This window comes from Nothobranchius furzeri, chromosome 4 (assembly GCF_043380555.1).
Source record: "Nothobranchius furzeri strain GRZ-AD chromosome 4, NfurGRZ-RIMD1, whole genome shotgun sequence".
NCBI lineage: Eukaryota > Metazoa > Chordata > Actinopteri > Cyprinodontiformes > Nothobranchiidae > Nothobranchius > Nothobranchius furzeri.
The window spans coordinates 2,646,440-2,652,485 of NC_091744.1; positions in this window are offsets into that span (position 1 = coordinate 2,646,440).

Consider the following 6,046-nt stretch of genomic DNA (forward strand, 5'->3'; position numbering starts at 1 on the left):
GTAAATGCTCTGGCCTGTACGAAACATTCACCCACATTTCCCACTGCATCTATAGCAACCAGCTGCACAGTCCGTGAACAGCAGGATGAGTTGTAGGTAACTATGGTGATATTCTCACCCCCTTCTCCAGCCACAGTGCTGGTACTGAGAGTAACATTTCCTTGTCGTAGAATGATGGTAGTAATTCCAGTCCCATTGATTCCATATGTGAGATTGGCACTGATCTTCCACTGGACTTTCCCACAAAGGAGAATATCGGCAGGGCAGTAACCTGAGATATTGACTATCTGGCAGACTGGATCAGACATGTCTTTTACCTGGAAAGAAAAAATAATAATGAAAGAAAACTCTAATATGTAAATAAAAAATAAAATAAGGGAACAAAGAAAAAGAGAGAGACTATCTTCAAGTTGTTGTATTGTTGTATACATTGTGAAACTTATATGGTAGTACTGGAAAAAACAACTATTTTCAGAACAGCATAATGACATCATTTACGCGAAATATTTAAAAATCGTCACTGCAGCTGTCATTTATCTAAGGCTTCATAAGATTTGAAAATATTTGCCAAATGTGATTTTCTTGAGCTTCATTGGTTACGATGAAGCTGAGGAAAACAGTACCGAATTTTCTGGCCTCAACAATAAGGGTGCTTTGAACTTTCACTGTGTTCAAATTCAACCTTATAAACTGCTGCACTGGTCGTTTTTACCAATGTTATTTTCACTCACTGGCCACTTTATTGGGTACACCTGCCCAACTGCTCAGTAATGTAAACTACCAATCAGCCGATCACATGCTGGCAACTCAATGCATTTAGACATGTAGACATAGTCAAGACTGCTGCAGTTTAAACCGAGCACCATATTGGGGAAGAAGTGATTCAAGTGACTTTGAACATGGCATGGTTGTTGGTGCCAGAGGGGCTGGTTTGAGTATTTCAGAAACTGCTGATCTCCTGGCATTGTCACACACAACCATAGGGTTTACAGAGAAAGGTCCAAAAAAGATAAAACATCCAGTGAGCCGCAGTTCTGTGGGCAAAAAGGCCTTGTTGATGCCAAATGTCAAAGGAGAATTGCCTGACTGGTTTGAGCTGATAGAAAGGCAACAGTAACTCAAATAACCACTCATTACAACCAGGGTATGCAGAAGAGCATCTCTGAACACACAACACGTCAAACCTTGAGGCAGATGGGCTACAGCAGCATAAGACTAGGGCCCGACCGATATGCTTTTTTTGGGGGGCCGATACCGATACCGATATAAAACTTTTAACAAAGGCCGATAGCCGATAAATCTCCCTCACAAAAAAAATTAATACAAATGTTCTTAAGATTAAACCCTTCATTCTCTGCCTTTTTGATGCAAACTTATTTCTATATTACACACCAAAGAACTGTCTCAATAACTCACTAGGGTTTCCAAGTAATGCAAATAAGATTTATTTTGCAATCTCAAAAACAACAGAACACACAAACTACTACTGAAGATGAGCAGATGCTGCAGATGACATCACCAGATGGATCTTTAGTGAAGTAGGCCCACACCTTACGACCCTCTTTTTCCATCTGTAATAAAATAATCAGCATAAAAGTACAGTTATATATCTGTTGATACTAATACAAAATAAAATTCATTAAATGTGGCATTTTTATATTTAAAAGTTTAAAAATTATCATGTAAATAAATGATATCAGACATTGTGGCTCAAAACCAATGGCTCTGTTTTTGTTTGGTTCCCCAACTGTTAAGGTTTTCTCATTTAGTATTTGTCTTCCGTTTGTTGTCAGGTTTTTTATCTAGTTATTCTTCTTTCCCTTTTAGGATTCTTTCTTCTTTAAAATTATTTTCATTTATAGTTCCTCCCATGTTCCCCTGCTGTACTCTGCTCCCACTCACAGCTCCTCCTCATAACTAGTCCTCTGTCATCTCTCACTCCTCAGTGCATACGGTTCAGTTTCGGTCATACTGCTGGTTTCAGCGTCCTAGCTAGCTGATTTTTGGCATTAAAATACTTTTGAGTTTTACACTTTTGTGTTTTGATCTTTTCCAAAGCCGACAGTATTAGGAAAATAAAAATAAGATACGTTAAATTAGTATGTGGCAATGTATAAGCCTTATGTAAAATATAAGGCTGAAAAATACAATAGATTTATTCTATTGTAGAGAGGGATGTTTATTTTCTCGTATTACCGCCCCTACTCCTCTCCCAGCTAGGGAGGGGGGGGGGGGGGGAGGACTCCCTGCACAGCGTTTCATTGCTTTGTTGCCAACCCCCCCTCGCCCGTCCTCAGCTGCGACAATGGTCGTGTGCTGCCGAAGCGCCGCGAAACGGGGACCACCTTCATTTGTCGTCCTTGTTATCCTATTCTACAGGCCACATGGGCCGCCGAAGCGCTGCATGCTCCGCCCGCACCGTGCAGCGATAGTTTCGGCGTCTGCACTATTTTTTTCGCAAGACTCGGGTGAACCGCGTGAGTTTGAAAAGACTGCTGAAGAAGAGCGGAGGAAACTGTCTTGAGAATATTCCAGAATGTCTACCAGAAAAAGGCCATTGTTACTTACTGTTACTGCCCTGCATGACTAAAGGGGAAGAAGCGTGAGCTCTGCATAGAGCTTAATGCTGCGGCAGTATTTATTTTATTTTTTCAGGTTAACTTTTCAATACGAGGCCACGAGGCACACAATAAACTTAGGAAGCATGTTGAGGGGAAACATACTTTTGTCATTGCTTATTTTACCGTTCAACTTACCACTGACACAAAAAATATGCTTAAAACTGAAGACTTACCTCCTACTTCCTCATCACCGTCGTCTCTGCTTGACTCCGCTGCTCCCTGCATGTGTGCTGTGATGGTGGCTCCACCCCCCGAGGAGTGGAGCCCACAACATGAGTTCATAAAGCTGACGCCATCTGCTGGATAGGTAGCGCTATATCGGCCATATCGGCTGTTTTTTTGGCCGATAGCCGATAGAGTTAATGACCCCTATATCGGACGATAATATCGGCCGGCCGATATATCGGTCGAGCCCTACATAAGACCACACCGGGTGCCACTCCTGTCAGCTAAGAACAGGTAACTGATGCTACAATTCGCACAGACTCACCAAAGTTGGACAATAGAAGATTGGAAAAATGTTGCCTGGTCTGATGAGTCTCGATTTCTGCTGCAACATTCAGATGGTGGGGACAGAATTTGGTGTCAATAACATGAAAGCATGAATCCATCCTGCCTTCTATCAACAGTTCAGGCTGCTGCTGGTGGTGTAATGGTGTGGGTGGAACATTTTCTTGCCACACGTTTGGCCCCTTAGTACTAACTGATCATCGTTGCAACACCACAGCCTACCTGACTATTGTTGCTGACCATGTCTATCCCTTTATGACCACGGTGTACCCATCTTCTGATGGCAACTTCCAGCAGGAAAATGCGCCATGTCATTAAGCTCCAATCATCTCAGATTGGCTTCTTGAACATGACAATGAGTTCACTGTACTCAAATGGCCTCCACAGTCACCAGATCTCAGTCCAATGGAGCACCTTTGGGATGTGGTGGAATGGAAGATTTGCATCATGGGTGTGCAGCTGACAAATCTGCAGCAACTGCGTGATGCTAACATTTCAATATAGACCTAAATCTCTAAAGAAAGTTCCCAGTACTTTGTTGAATCTATGCCAAGAAGGATTTAGGCAGTTCTGAACACAAAATGGAGTTCGACCCAGCACTAGCTAAGCGTACCCAATAAAGTGGCCAGTAAGTGTATATTTATTGATATATTGGTATATTTGCCTGGTTTAGATGTAAGTTTTGACGGTGTAGAACAGTGACAGCCTGCTACATTTGAGTGTACTTTCTTTATTTCCTAAACAAATCAGAACTATTACTTTTACACTTACTTTAGCAGCCACTGAAAACCTGAGGACAGTGTAGTTGATGTCAGTACCGTCTGCATTCTGTACATCGATTGTAAGAGAAACATCTGTCCCAGATGTAGCGTTGGCTGGAGCCGTTAGGATGATGGTGCCATTAGCTTTCCCTTCATCACTTGCTGTGATACTGACACTGCTAGGCGAAGTGCAGGGGAATTTCCGGTCGTTGTTGGTTTGCACACTGAATGTCCCTATTTTTTCTGAAGTTATGGTGAATAATACAGACACACTAGAACCTGGTTCCATAGTGAGGCTGTCAGTTTGAGCCTGGGAATGAAAAAAGCAAAGGAAAATAACATAGAAAAATTAGTAACAATTATTCTTGTTTGAGTCCCTACAAATATCAGATTTTTCAGTTGCCATATTTATTTACACAGAATTCAAGAGTTAAGAGTGACATTTTCACCAGCAACATATATATATATATATATATATATATATATATATATATATATATATATATATATATATATATATATATATATGTATATATACATATATATATATATATATATATATATATATATATATATATATATATATATATATATATATATATATATATATATATATATATATATAATATGTGTGGGTGTGTGGGTGTGTGGGTGAATGGCTGGTTAGTTGTAAAGCCCCTTGGGGGATAGTAAAAACCCTAGAAGGCATTATATAAATACAGGCCATATACCATTTTATCTGTTACTCAGATGGCATCATAACAAAACAACTTTACAATGCTTCAACAAAATGAATGCATTTGACAAAGAAAGTACCATTTCCTTTGCTTAAAAATGATTTAAAAGAAGGTTTCTCAGAGCTCACAGTAACAGAGAGGCTGGAAGTCTTAATCTGTGTAGAAGCCTGTCTCTGGAACATGGTTGGCAAGGCCCTGGAGGTAGAGTTGGTTTCTTCTCCTGTCAGTTGGACCACATAGCTCCCTTTTGGAACGCCTGTGAATATGACCAGGAAGTCACTGTTTCTCAGTGACTGTAGATCAGGAAAAGGGCATGACAGACAGAACAGACAAAAATTAAAAATCATACAACATAGGCTATAGAGTAGCTACAAATAAATGTTCTGATTGTTAATATTTAAATAATTATTTCTTAACCATTATTGTTATGATTTGCCACCTGCTAGTAAACAGTAAAAGTGAAAGAAGTCGGGTAATATACACTTTAAGCATTACAAAAATTACCAGATGACTTGTGTTTTAAAGTGACAATGTGTAGTTTTTATCATTAATTTCTGGAAACATCCATTGAGATGTTGTTGAAAATGAAATAATTTTTGACCCTAATGGCCATAAGGTCTTACTCAAACACAAAAAATATCGCTTGCATGCTTACAATGCTTACATTTCACTTGATTAATTTTTTTCATTGACTTAGACATGTACTGCCCTCTATTGTCAGGGGAAATACACACCGTCACTTAAACACTTTCAGGTAGGATATCAATGTACATGTATTAACTTATCAAAGTAGACATGCCTGAATGGATCCATTGACTTGTGTAGGCCTGGAGCTGTCAAACAAAGTGACTTCTTTGGCTGTTACTGTGTCACTTCCTGTGACAGTGACCAGTAAATTGATGTTACCACCTAAAAGTTGAGAAAAGAGGCAAAAGAAGAAGAAGCAAGTTGAAAAACATGAACATGTCTCAATACAAGAAAATTCAACTGTCTTTCCAACAAATGAGATTAATTAATAGCAAGACGAGTGCAGAGCACCATTGCAGTCAGCTATGCAGCTTTAATGCCATATCTGGTAAAAAAAAAAAAAAACTGCTTGGATAGCTGACACATTGGTTCTAAAAAAAACTTTTGGCAAGTATATCTGAAGATTTAACTGTTGTACAATGTATATTTTCATTTCTATGTAACATTTTTGTGCTATTGAGGAAGAGGACACCCCTAAAAGGTGATATGATTATTTGGACCTGTAGAAGGACGGCCTTCCATGGATCTGACTTCCCCCTGGGCTCCTCCATGTGTATCAACAATGTTATACACAAAATTAATGGAACTTTGACCTAATATAAACATATGGAATAAAGACAGTTGTTATAATTTAAGAGTTTAAAGACCCTTTGTAAGACAAAAATCTAAT